Genomic DNA, 22,280 nt, shown 5'->3' on the forward strand with positions numbered 1-22,280 from the left:
AGGACTGACTTGACTGAAGGGTGTTTTCCAGGGAGCTTGTTTCAATTCACACCAGGGGACCGCTCAATCTGATCCCAAAAGACTTGGCATGTGTGTCCAGGGCTAATGGGGAGGTGGAGCAGGGCCAGCTGGTCATGCCACCCATCATCTGTCTCCTTTTCTCCTGGTCCCAGGCATGCCACTGTAGCATCTGAATAAATTCCAAGCTTCTGCAGGGTTGTACTTCATAAGCATTTCAGCCCCAGCTTTACACAGGAGAAATGGAAGCGGGGAAATCATAGCCAAAGACTTCCTTGATGACTTTATGTAGCTGATCTGCAATTCCTAAATCACTTGTGGTTTACCAAGAGCAGCCTCCCACTTGGCATCTGAACTGCTTTCTGTGCAGAATCTTAACCTTCAGGTGTTGCACTGTCTGCTGGAATGGTTTTCAGGCCTCTTCACCCCTGTAAGTTGCAGCATATGGAAAATCCACTTTGGAGACTCCTTCAGGAGGGCTGGAAAAGTCTGAGTAAGGTGCTGAGTATTTTCCAAGGCCGTTGGCCAAGAGACATTCCTAAACTGCCAAGCAGGAAGTCTGGTTTTAAATAATGCATTTTCAGATCAGTTTGCCTTTGTATATTAAATTAATAGTGGTTGATTTCCTTCTGCTGCTAGAATGGTTCTAGTGTGTTGATTTATAGGTGGGTATAGCATTGAGATCTATTGCATGTAGCTAATTCTCAAGATACACATTAGGCATTTATGTAATTGCATAGTTTAGTGGGCTTTTATTCAGAATCAATTTTTCTCTGTTGTGTACAAAATAACGAAGACATTTGTTTGCCAGATAATTTATTACAATTTGTTTGAAGCCTCTTTGGATGAAAACTGGAAGTCAGGTGTAAGTCAGGAGAGTGGGTTTTTTAGATCAATTAAATATGCTGACACTAGATGTGCTAGCTACTGAAGATACCCAGCTTGCAGTATTTTCATGAGGCTCATAAAATGTATCATAGCAGAGGTAGTGTTAATCTCAGCATCACAGAACTTTCTGTTCAGTGTTCACTTTGTAAAGACCTTATTGATGCTGCACATTTAATTGTGTGAAGGGTATAAGAAATTTAGGCTCTAACATAAGGGATTGCAAATTATTATTAAACATTTAAATGGGTATTTTTCCTTAAATATTATATGAATAGAAATGAAAAATGATTCCTCCTGCAACTGACTGAGTTCAGCTGGAGCATTGATTGGTGTGTCCTGCCGTCTGGCCATACTCATAAAGAGAGAGAAATGCCTGAAGCAAAACATTAAAAAACAGAGAACTGTGGTAGAGAACATTCAACTCAGACTATAAAACATAGTATAAGATCTGAAGATACTGAAGTGACCCTGTGAGTTCCTGTAATCCTGGATATATATGACTAAACTGATACCAAATACAAGAAGAAAATGTCTCTTAGTAAAGGCTGCTAATGGGTATTTTTCTTTATCGTGCTGCTCCCTAGTTTGACCTGATTGATGCTTATATCCTGTGAGAAATGGAGTGTGCCTTGCAGCAGGGATGCTGAGCTGTGGTAGGCTGCAGCTGCTGCAGAAATGGCCACTGTGGCTCAGGGAGTTACTGCTTATATGCTGCTGGTCACTGCCCCAGCTGTAACCTTCCTGTGGCAAATAACCTGAGGTTTAAAATCAGGTTGGTTCTGTCCTGGAAGAGATGACTCCTTATGCTGCCCATTTTGGGAATTGGGCAGAAGGCTGGTGACAGGCAGCTGAAGGACAGTAACACTTGTGCAGCAGCCGCTTCTGTTGTTAATTTGATAGAGAACCCGTGCAGAGCGGAGCCAAACCTTGCACCCAGCATGCTTCAAGCTACAAGATCAGAACGCAGCAAAGGTAACTCCAAGAGACATACAACTTGCAACAAACAGTTCTAGTGAGAAAAGACTATTACCTTCACCTTTGGACCACATTTCATTAGATTTGTTAGTTATATTGCTCTCTTCTCTGGTGTTTGTGGCTCCTCTGAATTTAGTCTTATCCTTCCAAATTGATGGTTTATTCTCAGAAGGATCTGCAAATTTTATCTTTAAAGGTGGAACTAGGTGCCAGAAAAATGCATTGCCATCATCTTTGTAAGTCATGAAAATTGTTATCAAGGCATTAGTTTATACCATGCGGACATTTTATAATAAAGTAGTGCACATTTTATAATGAAATGCTCCCCGAACTTCAAAGGCAAATCAGTCAGTCAAAACCATCAAGGAATTAGAAAGCCTAATGCAGAAGAACATTCTTTTCAGGTCTGTTAGGAGGTATATGCTATGATTAAATCAGTAGAGAGAAGTTGATCTGTTCCAAGAATGCCTTGTTCATTGCCTATTTTTGTCCGTGTCTGGCCAGAAGCCATTTTTCACAAAGAAAACTATTCATCTGATTCAGTCATGTAAAAATGATTGCTTAAATTACACTGGGCTATCAGCTAGCAGCTTTACCCAGGAGTGGAATCTCTTGGGTCAATGCTATCTGTAAGTTTTGCACATTATCTGAGATGTGCTTTGTCTATAAAATGTGGATAAGTTTAATTAAACTAAATTAGTTTTGTTGAGCAGTTCTTGAAATCCTTTCGAGCTGAGAAGTAGCTGTGCTGAGATTTCAGCTGCATTAAGAGGAAACTGATGAGCATTGTTCTCCTAATCACGTATGGGGTCCTGGAGGAAGATGATATTCCTGGCTGTGGCCTCTCTGGGACTGCAGGAGTCCTGTGTGTCATGCACAGCTTGTCCCTCTGATGCTAAACCTAAGCTTCTATTAAAAATGCAATGTGTAAGTACAGGCTGTAAATTGAACTTGCTGTAAATTGAACTTGCTGTTAAGTGTGTTGATGTTGATGTGCTTGAGCTTATCACACTTAAGGTGAAATGGAATATAGCTCAGTTTTTTGCAAGTCCATCATATATACATTGTGCTGTACTTCCTAAGAAGTGAAACAGTTCCTCTGGTCTGGATGGTTTATGGCCATACTCATGTGATCCTTCCCACCAAATGCATTTGATTGTACTGAAATGCAACTTGTTTTTAATCCCATCAGCTCAGTGAAAGCTAATGAGTATGGCTTAGGAACTAATCTGAGCCTGCTAGTCATCACAAATGTCTTAACAAATCACACTTAAGCAGGTGACAGAATTTTTATGCCATTACCCTGAGTACAGTTCTTACCTGTTTGAAGAGGCTACCAGTCCTTTGTGGAATTTGGTTTTGAGAGGACTTTTGCACTTTTAAAAATAAATACTAATGTGAATTCTTTCCCCTAGCAATGAGGAGAGTCTACTCCAGTACACTGTCAGTTGCACTCAGAATCTTGCCAGTGGTCTTGAAACTGGTGCCTTGGCTTGCCAATAAAAGCTCCTTTTGGGTGGGAAGAGGCTGCCATGAGGACCCTTGCAATGGAGACACTTGTTGCTGCCAGAAACCAGATAATCATCCAGTTGGGAGATGTGATTCTCCATGTGAGTGTTACCCTGTGCCCATTTCCCAAAAATTTAGGGGTCATTTTCTTGAAGCAAAGACCTAGAGTGTCTGTGCAAACCTAACCTGATTTATTTGACTGAAATGCTCTTCAGGGTGTGCAGAGAAAGCAGAGAGATGCTTGAATTAAGTAAATGATTTGTTGTGTCCCACTCAGTATCACACACTCAAATGATGGCAGATGGACTCTTATTTCCAAAGGGAAACCAGATGTCATGCTCTCAAATCCCAGGTCATGGTAAATGGCACAGTCTCTGCATAGATGCTGCTAAGCTTGTCCTCGGTAGTCCTGACCTGTGGGAATGGTTGGTTGGTGAAGACCTGGGACACGGTTGAGAATCAGAGTATTGAATTAGCAGTGAGGTTACAGGGAGCAGCAATCATCCTGTTTCATTCTAGCACTGTCTGGAATGCACAAGACAGTGCACACGAGCCCTTTTTTGTCCTCTGAGTGATAAAGAATTTTATTTATCTGACTATTTTTGAACTTTCCCTTTGTAAATTTCTCCATTCTTCATCAGGAAAATAAGAACATTCAGAAAAACACTGTAGGGAGCTACCAAGCTTGACTTTGGCATTCTCTTGCCAAAACTTTTCCTTGCCTATCACAGGGGAGAAGCATCGCAGGCAGAAGCACAGCTCTGGCTGATGTCCCTTGGCAAACCTGTGTGCTGCTGCGTAAGGCAGTGATGAGGTGACATGAAGATGTCAGCTGTCAGGGGTTGGCCCAGGAGCTTTTTTTCCAAGCCTCTCACTGACAGCTTTTTTTTTTTTTTTTACCTCTATAAATTTGTTTTCCTATTGCAATGTCTAGCAGAGAGAGAGTGGAGTGGATTGCAAGGGACTGGCATGCAGGGGAAACTTGGTGTGCAGGGCCAAGTTCCACTGCTGCCTTCCTCAGGCTAAGCTTATGTCCAGCATCTGCTCAGTGGCTGTGCCTGCTAGGAGAGATGGTCCTTGACCCACACAGCTGTTCAAAGTCCTCTTTATAAAGATGAGTTATCCAGCACAGGGAGTAAAGTGCACTGGGTAGGATTAAGAGTTTGTATTTCTTAAATGTATGTAAGAACACGCTAATCCAGTTCCTTGTCTAATGACTAATTAAGCCCATTTACTCTTTCTGTTGTTTCCTGTCGATGCTGATACATTTTTTTGCAAACTGATTTGCTTCTTCAGCACCCAATTTCAGCATAAACCATGCCAATCTGTTAGTGATGCAGAATTCCCTTGGCTAAAAGAACAGCTCTCCTCCATAAACTTGCTAAATAGAATCAAGGGAGGGTAAAATTCTGCATTCAGCTCTCTTTTTCCTGCCAAGCATCTGAGGTTGTAGTTTCTATGCTCTGATGTGGAAGCAAAGGAGTGCAGGAGTGACTTAAATACAGTCATTTAGTCTTTTCCAAAATTCAATCAAATCCTCTCTGGTTTTGGTTGTTTTTTGGTTTGTGTTTGTTTTTGGTTTTTTTTTTTTTTTTTTTTTTTTTTTTTTGGTGGTTTTTTTTTTTTAAATGAGTGTGATTGGCCAGCTATGCCATTTTATCAAGATTGTACTTATTTAAAGCTCTTTCATTGCATTAGCTATTCAGAATTATTTTGAATTTTCAAAATACAACTCCCTCTGTGGTAACAGAAGATTTTGTACATTTAACAACAGTTCCACTCACATTTCTGTTGGATAATATTCAATATCTCACCTAAATAGTCTCCTCTGTATTGTAAATATTCATCATTTCCCCCATCTATTCCTGTCTGCCTGCACAGACACTGAAATTTCCTTTCTGTCAGTCAAGTCATAAAGCATTAAGAGGGGCAGTTTTTCTCCACTAAGTGAAAATATGAGCTTGTCTATTTAGCTCTGCAGAGATGTTAGCATTCATTCTGTGTGCAGTTAATGTATGTGGCTGCAGCAGCCACAGATTCTGCAGGAGCAAGCAGTACCACAAAATCACATGCTGAGTGTTTTATTAGAGAAATGCAAAGCCCAGTGTTTGAGCCCCTATGTTAAGTCATCTAAAATACCCCCTCCCCTCTTCTCAACCCCCTACCTCCCCATTTTCCAATCTGCTATGTGACATTGAGCATTACTGCACGTTTGACAGGAAATAGCTGCTCAGTGACAGCCCAAAAAATTGCCTATGATCCTCCCTGGTGAGGGGCTGGTGTCTGTCTGTCCACCCTCTCCAGCATGTTTGCCGCTGCCCTGACTCCTCTTGGCTGTCCGGATTTGTTCCCTGAGCAAGGGCTGTGTCCCTGTACAAGTGCAAATCAAAGCCAGGCTGAGGGGTCCCTCTGAGGATGACTGGAGCTATGCAGGGCAGAGGACGATGCTGCAAACCTCTGCAGTGCTCCTGTATATGTGTGCCTGTGCAAGGATGGCCTTTTCTGAAATGTGGGGGTGCTGCCTCCCAGGTCAGGGTTGTGAATTCTCCTTTCACCAGAGGCAAACCTTCCCCCACCTTAGTCCTTGCATGCTTCAGTGACAGGATCAGTCTCTGGGCAGCTCATGGTCTGTCTACAAAGGGTTAATTGGCTATCTGTGGAGAGTGGCTTTGGTCATCTGTGTGTTCAACTTATAACTGCATAAAACTTCGCAGGCTTATCTATCATGGTTCATGTGTGCTTGAAGTGAGAAACATGTCACCTCTTCACTGCCAGCTCTCACTGCTGCCCATCATATGTCATCTGAAAAGTGTGTAAGATTCAGTGAAGCAGCAGCTAATGAGCAGAGGAGCAGATGTGCTCCCTAACACGCATGTGTCCCCTCCAGCAGGACCACTGTCCTTGGGTGATCTCTGGTCCACTGTGAAAACTGTTAAAAGAACATCCTGGTTTTATTTTGCAACTCCACAGTGTACCCCTGGTGCAACAGGTGCTCTCAAACAAGTGGTGCCCTACATGGATGCTGAGACTCCTGGACAAGCCTCAAGAAAATGACTGCCTTCTTAAGAGGCTGATGTCATGCACCGTGTAAGAAAGATTACAGAGAATGGAAATTAGCAGAAACTCACTTGAAGAAAGAAGAGAGAGTTTTCACTTTTTGAAATATATTTGAGTTGCCACATCATTAAGAAAACCATGATCATGATCAGATTAATGGACGATTGCCCTAAGAAGAGCAACTTTAGTATGAACACTAATGAATATCTGTCTGTCATGACTCATTTCAATTAAAAATAGGTTTTTCAGCTGCTATTTGCCAATCTGGGATTCAGCTGTGGCTAATGAAAGTGCAGTCTCTGCTGAGGGTTTTAAGGATCATATGAGCAGGGCTGTTGTCCCCGAGTGAATGCTGAGCTAGCGACAGAGCTGGGAAGAGAACACCAGTCTTTTAGGTGCATCCTGCAGGTGCCTCTGGCTTTTGTTCCAAAAGAAGACATCACGTTTGGTGCCTTGAGAGAGTCTGCTGGTAATTTCCTCTTGGGCACATCGGTGCCTGGAGAAGTGCTGGCATCAGCCTACTACCGTTGTTTGAAACTGCAGGATGAAGGAGGAACTCTCTGTGTATTTAAATAGTGCTTTAACTACTGCTTGGAGCATCTGAAAGGGACTGAGTTGTCTCTGAAATGTTCGGTACTTTCTGTGCCTCAAGGTCGGTGATAAAATTCCTGCTGATTTTTAAGAGCAGAGGTGGCCTCAGGGCTGATGTTACTGAAAAAAACGCCTCACTTTTGACCCCAGCTCCGTAGAACCTGAGCTCTGATGTGAAAAACCCATCCTAATCCCCATTCTGCTGCTGGTCTTAATTTTTATCTATTAAACACAAGAGAGGCTCTGCCAAACAGAAGACATGCATCCGGTCAGGCTGTTTCTGGGCTCATTCTCCACCCAGATAAAAGTTGCAGGGCAGGTGGCACTGGTGGCCATGTCCCCAGGGGGTTATTTAGAACCTCTGTGGAATGGGGTACAAATAAGGGCTTTTGAAAAGATTGACAAGGGAATAAACACTGTTTGCCCAGGCCAAGAAACTTCTGTGTTGTTTCTTCTTCATCCAGAGGTGTCGCTGGTGTTTACCATCATCACACCAAATGGAGCTGTGTCACTTTAGGCCAGACATGGGTTTTTCTGCTCAATATATTAATGTGAAATATGAGGAGAACCTGGACTTTTCCATGCAGGAGATGAAGGGACTGAAATCAAAACAGATTGGCAGGAGAACAGATGACCAGGGAGCAAGGAGAGATGGGGAAAGGGATGCCCTGTAGTGGATGCTGGGATTTGCACACTCTAAAGCACTCTGATTCCTGTGATCTGTGATGTTACTGCCCTGCCTGTGCACTTGCTGCTGTTTCTCAGCATGTATTCAAACACTTCACACTAATGATCCTTCATTGCTAGCAGTAATGCAAATGTGTTCTTACCAGAAATATGAGAAATCTGCTGTTGTCTCAGCTTTTCTTTTGGTTTGACAAGTACTTCATAGCAGGTGATAACAGGCCCTGACACAGCCAACTCACTGCTGTAGTGTTTTGAGTCAGTTTAGCTGAGCTGACTCGTGATCCATTTTTGGGGCTGATGAAAGGTTTTTCCAGGATTTTCCTTTAGTGGTAGAAACATTTCTGTGAGATATTTTTATGGGGCAACAACCTCTTGGCTGATCCCTTATTGTGTGTCCTGGACACTGTCACTCTGAGAGCAAGGCTCTTCTGTGCTGGAACTCACACCTACTCTGACAGGAACAGACCCAAGTGAGCTTCAAAATGAAGTGCAAATGCTGCAAACCTGGCTTCAAGGAGTTTCAGATGCTGCTCAGATGGCAACAAAATACATGGAATTCTAAACAAGTGAACTTTTATAGCCACTCTCTTATCCAAAGTATGATTCCTTCTGAAGGGAAGTGGGACAGATGCAAAGGGATTGTGGGCAGATGCAAACTTTTGTCATTTTCTTTTTTTTCCCCTTGTATTACATACAGGTCTCTTTGGCACCAAAGTAGCCCTGGAAGAGAGGTTCTCAGAAAAATAGAGAGATTTGCTATTTACTGCATAGATTGAAGCTCAGGACAGTGATTATCTACATAATTGCTTTTGCTGCTGCTAAGACAATTGTAATTTTTCTTCAATAATAAGTACCAGAAAGAAAAATACTGCTTGAATGTACACAACTGATGTTGTTCAGTTTTGGGACTTCTTCAGGACTGATAATATTTATTTGATGACTGGTCCCATTAAAATTGCCATATTGATTCATTTGCCATGAAAATAAATTGGTAGATATTTCATATAATACTGTTGTATTGATCTTCTAGAAGCTGGTGAGACAGAGGCTTTCATCACTGGACAGCACATTATACTTTAATTGATATATTCTGAAAGCTAATTAGAGGCCAGCTGGATTCCTTGGGGGAATAATTTTTTTTTTTTGATGTTGACAAAGTGCTCCAAAGCACAAGTCATATGGTGTGATTTAACAGTGATTAAAACTTGGCTACAGACAAAGACAACTTGAGGGAACTGCCAAGAAGCTGAGACCAGAAAGAGTGAAGACCTAGATGTGTGTACTCACTTTGTGCTCTGTCACATACACACACCTCTCTGTCTATCTATCAGCCAGTGAAGTGTCTGAAGAGAGGTTGCAGCACTTTAATTATTCAGTGTCAATCACCCTCTAAGCAGCACAGACACGTGTGTGTGCATGTGCCATGTGCAGCCTTGTCTGGAAACTCTGCAGAAGGGGTTATTAAAGTCCCACAAATAAGTACAAGTAAATCGGGAAACCTAAACTCTTCTACTCATGATATCTTAGAGTGCAGCTTCTCTGAGATGATCATGTTTCTCACCTTATAAAATACATCATCTATTTTTTTCCTGTAACTCGTATATGTAATCTCCTCTATGCATATGCTTTGCACTACTCACAGGGAAGGGAAAGAAGGAATGACACGAAGAACCTGTTGCCATGAAAACTCACCAGTGAACACACAGAGCACCTGGGATGATTAGCTCAGGTGTAGACATCTGCATCTCATCACATAGATCCAAACACTAATTTTGTGCTGTCTGATCTTTTATATATCTGCCTCCCAATTTGTCTTATGAAGACTTATCTTTCCAAATTTCCTCCAGTGCTTTGGATGACTCTGGCAAAGCATTCCCTGTGTTTTCAGTTTATTATGTTGCAGCTTTTATTTGATTTCTCTAGAAGGGAAGTGTTCTTGATGACAAGGTTAGAGGATTTCATGGAAAATTGCAGGTGAGCTTTACCCACAGCATGTCCGTTCTCCTGCAAGGAGCAAAGCCAAGCAGCCCTGCCTTATCCTTGTGTGCTTCTGCAAGGTCTGCTCTCAGCCTCTCATCCAGAGACCAAACCATTTTCTTTTTATTACTATTGAAGGCTGTGACTGTTTTTCAATTTTCTTTCATTTGTGGCAGGTATGAGCTCTATCTGTTTTTCTGTAATTGATTCCTGTTCTCATTTCTCTCCACCTGCCTTTCGGAGGAGCTTTGTGCTCTGCAGAGCTCTGTCAATGTCTGCAGTCGCTGGAGCTGTGCCTGTGCAGCAGCTGCCTCTGCCCAGCTGCCAGGGGCTGCCTGCAGCATCCTGGCCACTGCCCGAGCCCCCTCTGCTCCCAGGGACGCTCTGCTGCTGTAAGCCACACCAGCTCTGCTGGCATTCCTTCATTCCATCCTGTGCTGTCCTGCCTTTCTCCTGCGCTGTGGGCAAACACACTGGAGTGCCTGCAAGTGTCTCTGTCACAGGATGAGCGTCTGAGTTTCCAGTCAGCTCACCTGCAGCAGGTAATTCCAGGCTCCCAAGGTGATCTTTTGCACCTCTTACTGCTCTAATAGGGTCACACCCTGGTGCTCAGCAGGCACCAAAGGAAGTGTTCGCTGCCTCCTGCAAGCTTGGTTACCTTCCTAGGAGCTGAGCTTATCTTCATTTCAGGGTTGCTTCTGTTGTAGCCCTCTTGATTTGGATAGACTCCAGTTGTGCTTCCAGGAGTTACTGTTGGAGAGAGAGTATGAAAGAGCAGAACTGTCTTGCATGGGACATCACCAGCCACTGGCATCAGTCCTATACTCTGACAGGTAGCTGCAGCATCCTCAGATATTCCTCCTTCGTTGCTAATATTTAACCTCTTCTCCCTCTCACATGTAATCTCATCACCCTGACAATTGAGCAGCTGCAAGAGGAGAGAGAATCTCCTCAATATTTACAGAAAGATTTTCTGCTTCTGCCCAACAGTAAAAAGCCATTAAGAAAAGATTTTGGTCCTGTTAGTTTGGGCAAGGAATTTGTTTGTGAAACTAAATTTATGTTTTTTCCTGGCAATGCTCTCTTTTGCTAAATCTTCATGCAGCCAACATTATCATTCCTTTCCCAGTGGCTTCCCATGTTACCATGAGCATAGACTCAGAGCCATCCAGCTTTGACAAATTCCTGGTGTGAGTAACCTATGGGTTTTCCTCCTTTTCAGCCTGGAGCTGAAAAGCTTTTCAGCTTCTCAGCCTCAGCATGGGGGTGACAGCTCTCAGTGCCTTTCCAAGTCCTCTGAGACCTGGGGCTCCTCTTACACTTGTAGTTCCTGAGCTGGAACAATTTCCCAGCGGCACTCCTAAATGGCTCCATCCTCCTTGGCTGATGGGACTCACAGGAAACCTCTGCCAGAGGAGAGCCTGGAGGTGAGCAGGGTCCCCCAGCCAGTCCCCGTGAGGTGTCTTGGGTGCTGTGGGGCTCTGTCTCTGGGATGGGGGCGGGTGTGACTAAATCATGCCTCCATCTTCCTTGCTGGAAATGTCTTGAGGGATTTCTGTCCCTCCAGCGCTGTCAGGCACCAACTAGCACTGTTCCCTGGCACAGCCTGAAGAGTGAAGCTTCGCAGATCAGAGGCCTATGTTTTGGAATGGGCCACGGATACACTGAGCCTGCTTAAGGCAGTCACGTCTGTGAAAGCCACTTGCAGTGGGTAGTGGGGCAGGCAGGCCACACTGTAATCAATCCTGGGGCAGGTCTGCTGGTGTGACTGAAAGTCTGCAGAGGGTGCTTGCCAGGGAGCAGCTTCAGGCTCACCAGGCTGGCTTCTTGCACTGGGTAATGAGATCCCATGAAGATGAAATGACTGCTAGAAACCCCAGGGAAGAGCCAGACTTAAATTCTTCACCTCGCAACAGGTAAAACACGTAGGACAGCAGCTGTGCTTGGTAAAGCTGTAATATGCAAGCTGCCTTCTTTTGTGCATGTGGAAGAAGCTTCCCTGTGCTGCTCTCCACCTCACCTGGGCCGTGGTTTAAGGACAAATGTGCTACGATATGGGTGACATAGAAAACATGAGCCTTGCTGGGCCATGGGAGCCTGCATTTACCTACAGGTTGTTGTTTCTGGTGAGAGGTAGGAGCTAAAAACCTTTCTGGATCTGGGCCTGTCTCCTTAGCCAGGAAGGATGTATTTCTCCTATCTGATAAAGGCCTGGTATATGATTAAAGTGATAGCATATCACCTATGATAATTCCAGTTACCAGCTGTGTTAAAGGCATGGGAATGATGGACAGAATCACAAGCTCCTCCAGTTTGGTCTCTGCAGTGCTGTAAATTGGAGGGAGGTGAGAGGGTCTGGCACGTGCAGGTACAAACTTCAATGGGGAATGACTTTTTTTCCCTTTGAAATGGCATGTTCAGCTCGTACCTGTTTTCTGTTAGGAGAGGGAGGGAAGTATGTTTACTCTTTTTTTTCTCTCCTCCTTGAAGTTTTCCAGGAGAAATGGTGCTGGGGCAGGTTTGTAGGCAGGAGTGCCAACACACGTAGGAGTCCTGTGATGCAGAACACAGTTGTTTTGATGCAACATCACAGTTGTTTTTTTTTCTCCCTCCCACTGGTTATTTTCAGACATGTGTATGAGAGTTTGAAAGTAGCTTTTTTTGGGAGTTACTGCCATGAAAGAACCCAGAGTCAGCGACCATGGTGTTGGTATTCATTACCAGTTGCCAGTGCTCTTTAAATAACAGACACTATAGCTACTTTGGCATATCCTCAATTAAAACAGCGGATTAATAAAAACATTAGAAACCCCATCACATCATGGATATGTTTGGGTTTTTCAGAGAAACAGAACAGTTAAGGCAATTCAATACTAATTTGGCTTTAAAAATACTTTGCACATTTTTATGTTCTGTTTGAATAAGAACAATAAATATGTATTTCCATGAAAATCCATTTTCTTACCCAGGGTATAAATGTCCAGTATGAAATCCCAGAGAGAGCAATATGGTTTCCCTTGGACAGAGTGTCTCAGTTTAAGTGTTGTATAACTCACACTCTGCTCCTGGTATGGTGGCATAGAAACTGTTCCTTGTATATAGCTTTATATAACTGCTGTATATAACCTGCTATAGCTAAACTGCAGCAATTTAAAAGCAATGACAATTTATTCCCAAGTGTGGTCCCTGATCAAAGTTGGAGTCCCCATTTTAGGTGTTAAATATTTATTCAAAGTGCAGATCACACATTTCTGGTACTGTGCAGGGAATTTATGATAAAGCACCATTTCAGGCTGAACAGCAAAATATCTTCTACTCCAGCGTTTTTTTTTTTTTTAAGAGCAAAGTAATTGAACATAAAATAGAATTAGACCAGTCCTTTTGCTAGCAAAGCTTTAGCTAGCTCTCATTTCTACAGCATTAGTGTGCAGGTCCAGAAGCTGTGGGATGCTGGGTGTTTGCCTCCTCACCTCGCTGGGTCTGCTGTCCTGGCGCCTCTCCTGGTGCCTCTCCTGCTGTTGGCTGACAGAGCTGACAGTGCTGTGGGTCTGGTCACTGCTCATGGTCATGATACTGCTGTGCACCTGCTCTGACCAGCCAAGGAAAAACACCCCTTTGTGTGCCAGACAGAAACTGGAAAAGAAGTGATCAGCACAGGGGGCTGCAAACATGATGGGCAAGGTGAGCACACACCTTCTGTACCCAGTGCAGAAATAAGGAGGGTGAAGGGTGAGAGGTAGGCACCATCAATGGGAAACTTCAGCCAAACTGAGGGAGGAATCTGAAGGTGCTTCACTCTCCTTTTCATACAGGTAGAGCCTGGACAAGCAGGTGACTAAATATAGATATCTGAAGTTAGCCGAGGTAAATCAATCTGAGTACAAGGACACACAGGATAGCTCTGCAAAGGTGGAAACAATAATGCAGGACTCCTAGCATTCCATCATTTGTAGCTCAGCATTCACCTGGAGGGAGATTGCCCTTTACTGATTGACCCATGGTACTTTCCACAGTGCTGACCCAGTGTTCTGGCTCAGGTGAAATTTCGCCTTTTGGCAAAACTGGGAACAGTGTCTACTGCTGCAGGTAATGTGTCCAAGAAAATTATTGGGTTTGGCAGATGAAATCCGTTTTCATAGTCCATTGTTTTCTTTCTTCTATGAGCCTGATTGTTTCTAATTTCAGTAATACTGATATGTATTGTTTGCTTTATGTACTGTGCAGTGTGTCTTCCCTGAAAAAACTCTTTGATTTACCTTTTTGTTCTGACACCCATGACATTGAGTCAGGGAAAGAAAACTACCTGACTTTGAGGCCAATAAATGACCAGTTAGCTGAGTGTTGACGAATTAAAAAACTGGTAACTCTTGTTCCACATGCTTGTGAACAAATCACAGAATAATTTAAAAGGGGCCTCTGGAGATCATCCAGTCCTAGCCCTTTCTTCAAGTGGCTTCAGTTAGGTTAGGTTGCTTAGTCCACTTGAGTTTCAGACATCTCCAGGGATGGAGATGGCCCAGCCTCACTGTTCAAGGAATGGCAGCAGGCAAAAGCATACACAAAGAGAGGGGGAAAACACCTCACAGCAACAGTGAGGTCACAGCAGTGACCTCAGCTCTCCAGGGTAACAGTCACCATAAATATTTCACTTACGTAGTTCCGAGTGACACAAGCCACTCCCTTTAACCCAGGAGCATTTCCATATGCTATTGAACTAACAGGAAGGCATGGCAATTTTTAAGCTTTAGGCAGCCTTATTTAGAAGTGAATTTCAAATATCTAATCACTGCATTGTCTCTACTAAATAGAGGTCTCATGTTTGCACAACAAAGGGTGAGGGTCATGCTCTGTATCTGTGGAAATTAATGACAGCTCTGACTCAAAGGATCAAACCCTGAATGACTCTGTATGAACAATTTATCACCACAGGACTGAAGCATCATCTTCTTTCTTATGTAGAAGAGGTTAGGACAGAAACACATTGACCTTCTCCAGGAGGAGAACTGGGACACATTGAGATTCTGATCACTGTCATGTTGTTGGAAATTGAGAGAAAATCCTTTGAAATGACATTGGAGCAGAGCAGCAATGAGCAGCTTGAGAATGAAGCCCATAATCTCTTTGTCCCTATGATGTACATGTTCTTCTCATAGCCTAGTTTAAGAACAAAATCCTAATTTGTTTGAGAAAACCAAATGCCACGACAGTGGCTGCTGTAGTTAATTTATCTGGGGACACACTGGTGCTGATGAGCTGAAGGAGGATGTTATCTCTGTCCTTTTACAAGGAGACAGATAACACCATGATGTATGCAAGAGCCAAGGTGTGGCACACAGGTTAAGAACGAGATAGCTCTTTTGATTCCTGCAAAGCACAGAGCAGGGCAGCTCTTTGAGGATTACTGAGGCATGGGGAGCAACAGGAAATGGAGGTTATGTTTACTTTAATCCTCTTGCTCCCACTGCATCTGCCTGTGACAGTAATGACCACTCTGCATCTTCAGAGCAGAGCTGCCAGGAGCAGACCCCCTCCTGATTATTATAGATGGTCAACAGGGTGGCTGTAGTTCACTTAACCATTTCATCCTATAGTTGACTTTATGCACAAGGAAGTAACAGGTTTCTTTCCCCACTTTTTGGACACAGCAGTGCCCAGTTTTTAGAGCATGACTGCAAAGGTGTAAGGGTGACCTGTTCTGGTGAGCCAGACTGCCTGTGTAATGGCACAAAGGGGATGGATGAGGAAGAGTTTGCTTGGTTTCTCCTACAGAAGCAGGGAAAAGGACTCCAGGGATATTCAGGTTGTGTCTTGTCAGCTTCTGTTTGCCCTGCTTGGATCCTTTTGTTTTGTGTTGGTGCTCTGTCCTGATATCTTTTGGGCATTAAAAGAGTAGAAGGGTGCAAGGCCATAAGCATATTGCACTGAAAAAATGCATTAGGCAATGGGGCTTAATACAGCTCTTTACTGTGCTGGTAGGTAAACAGGAGTAATCAGGTATTTAAGAAAAATAGTGCCAAAGACTCTTTCAGAGGAGGTATTGTCTGAGAAGTGTTGTCCCCAGGTGAGAGGAGCCCTGCTCCAGTAAGCCAAGGGAAGGTCAGCAAGAACCTGAGCTGTCTGAGCATCACTTCTGGTTTTGCTGCAGACCTCCACACTCTGGGTTACCACCAACCCTTGAGGCCCCAGGCAGGGTTAGAATGCTCTCTCCTCTGTGCTAAATAGCATCTGAGCTGGACTTCTCTGTGGTACTTGTGGTGCTGTGCACCTGAGCCTGGTCTTCTCTGGTCAAAACCTGGGGGCCAGTGGTAGGGTGAAGTAGAGGAAGGCTACAATGTCAGTGTGGCACCTCAGGTTACGTAAGTGTCTGGGTAAAAATGTTCAAAGTGTCTCAGTGCCCTGGGAAAACAGCTGTCTGCCACAAATATCTCCAAAATCCCCTTTATAAATGGGTCTTGGGAACCTTAGATCAAGGAACATGTTTGAAAATTATATCCTTCATGTATAATGAGCGAGAAATCAATATGACAGGACCAATCAGAGAGTTTGATGGAAGTATAACAAAACAGAGAGTATTTGCCATCCCCTTTCTGGTCCCAGTCTACCTTCTGTTCCCTGTCCAGGCTGTCTAAGCTGTGCATACTTGAAGACTGGAGTTTATTTATTTGTTTGGTGAGGACCTCGCTCAGAGGCACATGCACTTTGGCTGAGGTTTCCAGGTACTAGCGAAGTAAAGATCTGCCTTCAGCTTTTGGTTACCAACTCTTATTTTGGTGCATAAGGACCAGAAGAGATGGCAGTGGTTACATTTATTCTCTGGTTTACACAGAGAGAAAACCCGTTGCCTGTTCATTGAACTGGATTTACTATAGCCCAAAGACTGTGCATGTGGAAGAAGTGACAATTGTTTGACAAAAGGCCCTGCAATTAAATTCCCCACTTTGCACTCTCTGCTCCAGATAAAATGACGTTAGCCTGACAGGAAGCATAAAACAGCCAACTGCATAACTACACAGTTAATTATAGCTAATGACCAGAGAAATGGGTAACCCTTCGTAGCATGGAATCAACCAATGGCTTCCTTGTCTATTTTACTGCTGATGGAAAAAGAAAAAGTAGGAAAAATGACCTCTGACCTGCGGTCCAGTGTTTGCTCTCAGTCCATTGGAAAGCATATTGTGTCATATCAAAAGAGCAGTGGGTTGTGACTGGATGTGACACACTCTGGGTTTCAATAGAAAATAGTCCTGCAAGGCTCCCTTTGTTCTTGCCTTGCTACCTATCAGAAGAAAAGAAAATTTCCACAAAATTTCTGTTTTCCCCTTCCCAATTATTTTAAAACACCTCAACACTAGACCAAGTCTGGAGCACATGGGAAAAGGAATTGCCCCAGAAGATACCCTCCTTAAAATCAAAAATTCCAGCAGAAGAGGGTGGCAAGTTCTCCATGTGATAAAAAATATGTTGGAGAGTGGAGCTGCAGAAATATGTAAAGTCTATTGTACTGTAATATCTCCTTATCTATTAATGCACCTCAAATGTATCCTGTCAGCTTGCTTTAGCTCTGAAGTGAATCTTTTTTGTCATTCTGAAATCTGTAAATAATGGAGGCCATCTATTAGGAAATTATCAAAGGCCTTTTTTAACCCACTTCATAAAAGAGTCCTGCGGGCTATGATTTGGAAGGGTCTGGGCTGCTGTAACTTGTTTGAGCCCTAATGTGATAAAATAGGAGTTATGAGATGTGAAACTTAAGTTCAATCTCAATGTTGGCACAAATCAGACAATGAAAGTATCTGTCTGATTAGGCAATTAAACAAGGAGAGATGACTCAAAATATCCTTTCCATTTCAGTAACTCCTGTGAGATTAGGGGCCCTTTGAAAATCGGGTCAAACTCCCTTTTTCTTTAATACACCTGCATTTAATTGAAAGGCTATGAAAGAGGATGAAGGCAGTTGTAACCTGAGGAGCCTTGGGTGAGTTCCAGTGTCACACCAAGACTTTAAAATGAGGAATTAGGAGTGACAGACTAGTCCCCTGAGCAATTGGTTTTTATACCCCATCTTTCTGCTTTCCAGGTCCCGGTGTGTTTCTCCTGTCTGGTGCAACGTGTTACGTGGATTGGCAAATCCTCTGGATAAATCAGAAGTGCTGATCAGACAGAGTAGGGAAGTGAAGCTCAGGGTCTTATCCTGAAGTTCTGGGCAGGGGATGCAAGATAAACTCAACTCAGATTTCTCCTACTCCACCCTTTTAGTGCAATCAGATGTGCTGCTGTGATTGCCTTAATCAGATCCCTCAGTCTTCAGGGGAGGATACAGGCAAGCCTTCTCCTGCCTCCCACAGGCATTCCTGCTGTGGCTACAGGAAGCATGCTCTCTGCCCCACTGTGCCCTGTGCCTCCAGGGCTGCAGGGTGAGTGCCAGGTATGTGAAGTGGGAATGCAAAGGGGGATGATGGTCCCCAGCTCTCTGTTAGTGACGGTGCTCCACGCACACAGGTGGCAGGACAAGCCTGGCTGCCCCTCAGGAAGGGTGACAGGCTGGTAGCAGGCAGAGTAAACACAGACGGGGCTTTGCAAAGGAGATTCCCAGGCTACTTATAAATGTGTCTCTCCTTATTCCTCCATGTTACAGTGAATTATTTGTCCCGGTTTAGATATGGAATAAATTGCTCTTGTTCTCCTGCCTTATACACTGTGTCCTGAACATCTTGTTCTGAGAGCTTTAGGCCGCCTATAGTTTCTGGCAGGCTGAACAAATAAAATGGGTAAAAAATGCCATAAAAATACCAAACAAATTTTTCAACTAGCTCCATTATGTCGTTTGTACTTGGCTGGGTTATGTTACTGTGTTGGGTTATATTGTTGTGCAAGTATATTGTGCTCTTTGGATGAGGTTGAGTCAGTGCCACTCCATGGCAGAGCTTTGCACAGGATTGACAGAGGCTCCTGTGCCAGGGCAGAGTCAATTCTATTGTCCAGTTTGAGTCCTGCTTTACTGAATTTCCTGGCCATGCAGCCAGCGTATCCCAGGAAGATCTAGAGAACATCTGCAGCTCTTGAGAGAGGTCTCCAGTAGGCTCAGCTGTAGACACTCAGCTGCAGCTGAATGAAATAGAGTAGATCAGGCAGGATGAAGAGAAAATAGAGATTCACTGAATGCAAGTGAATAAATACATGATGGAACCTCTCAGAGACAAAGGTCCTTAGTGGATGGACAGCAAAATAAACTTAGAGCAGCTGGGGGATTCACAGTCAATGAAAGAGTGCATTTTGTCCCAGTTAGATCCTAAATAAACAAGTATTGGAATAATGCTATGTAAAATGAATTTAAAATCTGTCTAATGAGTTTTGTGCCCAGTGAAGTTCTCTCTTTAATCCACAAGCCTCCCATAGGAGACTATCTGCTGATTTTTTTCCCTTCAGACCTTTAGGAATTCCCACAAGGTACATAATGTATTCACATTGTATTTTTGTATTGAATATTGATCAAAGCTTTGTTTCTATAAATGCAAATGTTCATGATTTTGGTATAAAACCTAGCATTTCAGTGAGAGCAGTTTTTTGTACTGCCTTAAAAATAACCAGTTGGCATGTTTTCAGTGTGCTTGATTATTGCAGAATGTCCAAGGATAGAAATAAAGAGGATGCTAGAGTAATCTACAGACAATAATAATTAAGGATTTGTTACCACAAATTGATTGAATAAATTTGAATGAATACCTCCACAAACTCAGCTTAAATTCATTAGTCAAACTAGTATTTTCACTACTGTTTTGATCCAGATACTGTAATGCTTACTCTGTAGACTGTCTTTGTAAAGTCATCTGGAGTTTCATCAAAGTTAGGACATATGAGGTGAAGTTTATCGTCTGTCATTTATTTATAAAGAAACAAAAATGTGCTAGTCCCTTCAGAGTGCAAACAAGCAAGCAAACAAACAATAGCTCTTCCCTGTCCTAGAGACCTTATACTCCAATCTAGACGTGTGAAGAGGGGTGAGAACATTACACACTACGTAAAAAAAAGACAAAGAAAGACAAGTTTTATAATGAGAAGTAGGTAAGGCTCTGTGGTTCTGTTACGTGTACACTTTTATAGACTCAAGATCTTGAGGTGATGCAGAAGGCAGTGAGTTTTGAAAAGAATTGTGACTAAGGAGAGGTTATTAAGACTCTTCCTCTTTTGATTCTTCCAATGTCACTTCCTGGTATTGTGACTGGAATACTGATCTGTTTGTAGAAGAGGCCTTGACTGAAGAATCAGTGCCACACTTTGTAGAAGCTAAAGCCCAAGGGGAAGAATCACAAAGTGTAGGCTGATGCTCTGAAGTGTGGTGTGTGTGATCCTTAAGGCAAGAATCACTGTCCAAAAAAGGACTTGTGTGCCATGATGTGGAACGGTTTGTGCTTTTCCTCGCTGTGTCTTGGCAGTTCATTCCAGAGCCCTAGGTCACAGTCCTGTCTCTCTGCAAGGCACAGGGGAAGACTGAAGCATGGATGGGCAGGAGCAGGAGGCAGCACGCTGAACAGGCAGTAGCTTTACCACTGTTCCTTCACATGGGGATGTGTTTTAAATTGTTACCTTCTCTGGGGCTTAGATCTTTTCTCACAGCTAAGGGAAGCACATTTATCAGTCTGGATTTACAGTTGATAGCTTTTCCTGAAGGCTAGTACTGCAAAAATAAAAGGAGAAACGATTAATTTTAAACTTTATTTTGCAACCCTGTACGTGGGATGAGAGAAGATGCTCTTTCTGTTCGGCAGAGGACCAAGGTCAAACTTATCCTTGCCTGATGAAATTCAGCCTATTTATCTTCATCATCAATGAGGGATTTTTGTCACGTGCATGAAAAACTCACAGGAGGAGAGAGCACACGAGTGAATGCCAGTGACACTCGTGTTTTCACTTGAAAGATTCGGGTTCCCGTGTTGGCTATTGTAGTGGTTTGAAAGCAAAACAAATGAGAGGCTCCAAGTCAGAGATACAATTTAATAGGAAAAAAAGGAAAGAAAGTAAAATAAAATAGATGCAATAATACAAAAGACCACTGACAGAGTCAGAATACAACCTGAGCGTAGTGATGGAAGCAGTCCAGATGAGGTGGTCTTCCTGAAGCAGTGATCCTGGAGAAAGGTCTGGTAGCTCGGGTCCTCTGGGAAACCAGTGGGTAAGTGCCCCTCTGGTGTTCAGAGTCTCAGCTTATATCCAGGCTGGAATGCTTGGTTCCTCCCTCTGGGCGGAGCATCCCACAATGGGATGGTGAGTCATGTGATAAGGCCTGATGGGCCCATTAACAGGAGGTAGTCCAGGAGGGGGTTATCTGTGAGTCGTGTGGCAAAGGTGCTGATGGGCCCATTAACAGAAGATAAGCCAGAGTGGAGGAGGCAGGGAGCACTGCCTCACCTGGTTTCAACAGTTCATGAAGATGATAGAATATACTTCAACCCAGGACAGCTATATGTAAGGTTTATACATTAATGCAATGTCTGCTTGACATGAACCACCGTGAGATGCCCCTCTCAAGCCTGGCAGCTGGGGCCTTGTAGATAAGGCTTCTCCACTGGGAGATGGGGAATAGATTTGAATTAGGCTTAATTAAATTTTACTTCCCCTTCTTTGGAATAGCTTCACAGATAGAAAAAGGATAGTGATGTTTTCTGTTTAAAATACCCTTATGCAATTAAATATGTTTCTGTATTATGGCACTTATACAGTGTATCATTAGGGCACATGCATTCATGCAGGGCAGCAAGGACAGTGGGGGCAGCCCACCAGAATGTGGCAGTTAATGTGTTATAGCAGCCATTGAACGGGCAGCTGGCATGGATTTCAATAATTTCATTTTTTTTGGTGTAGCATGCTTTTTAATTTCTCTTCTAGCATAGGTAGATTCATCATGGAAGGTACAATTGCAATATATTTTGTTTTACAACCACCTAAATAGATGGCTACTTCCTTCAGTGAAGTTTTAGGTATAACAGTTTCAACATTTTTATTTTTGTTTACTCACCCTTAAAACAATGTGTCTTTTAAGTCCTTTGAAACCATCTCTTTAGTTAGATTCTAAAAAATAAATGTTTCTGCTTAGCAGAATTGTACAATGCATCAAGCACAATTAAAGTGTTCAAGTCTAAAGAGAAGCAGTTTCCTGATAACTTAAAAAAATAAGTTGAGAACTTAGTCAATTGTTCTTTCTTTTATTTTTGTTTTTATTTCAGTTTTGATCTCAAATCTCTTTTACTTACTGATGACCGGTGACTTGACTTTGCTGTCACTTTGTGAAGTCTTACTTTTACATTTTATTCACTCTTTACTATTACCCTTATTTCCCTTCAGAGTGAAAAGACACCTAATCTCTCCTTTGTCCCTCTCCTTTGACTGCAGGAAGGTATTTCTAGTAGTAGAAATACCTTCTTACAGGGGCCTTCAGTAGGGGCCCAAACTGAATCCTTTCTTCTTCCATCTGGCATTGCTGCTGGTGATGGTCCATGGTCAAGGGTCAGGATATTGGGTTTTTATTCCTAAACTCTGGATTTCACACACATTTTTCCCACTGCAGAGTGCTTGGATTTTGG

Source organism: Chamaea fasciata, unplaced genomic scaffold (assembly GCF_029207755.1).
Source record: "Chamaea fasciata isolate MVZ Bird 193981 ecotype frontalis unplaced genomic scaffold, bChaFas1.0.hap1 SCAF_2, whole genome shotgun sequence".
In the NCBI taxonomy this organism is placed as follows: Eukaryota; Metazoa; Chordata; class Aves; order Passeriformes; family Sylviidae; genus Chamaea; species Chamaea fasciata.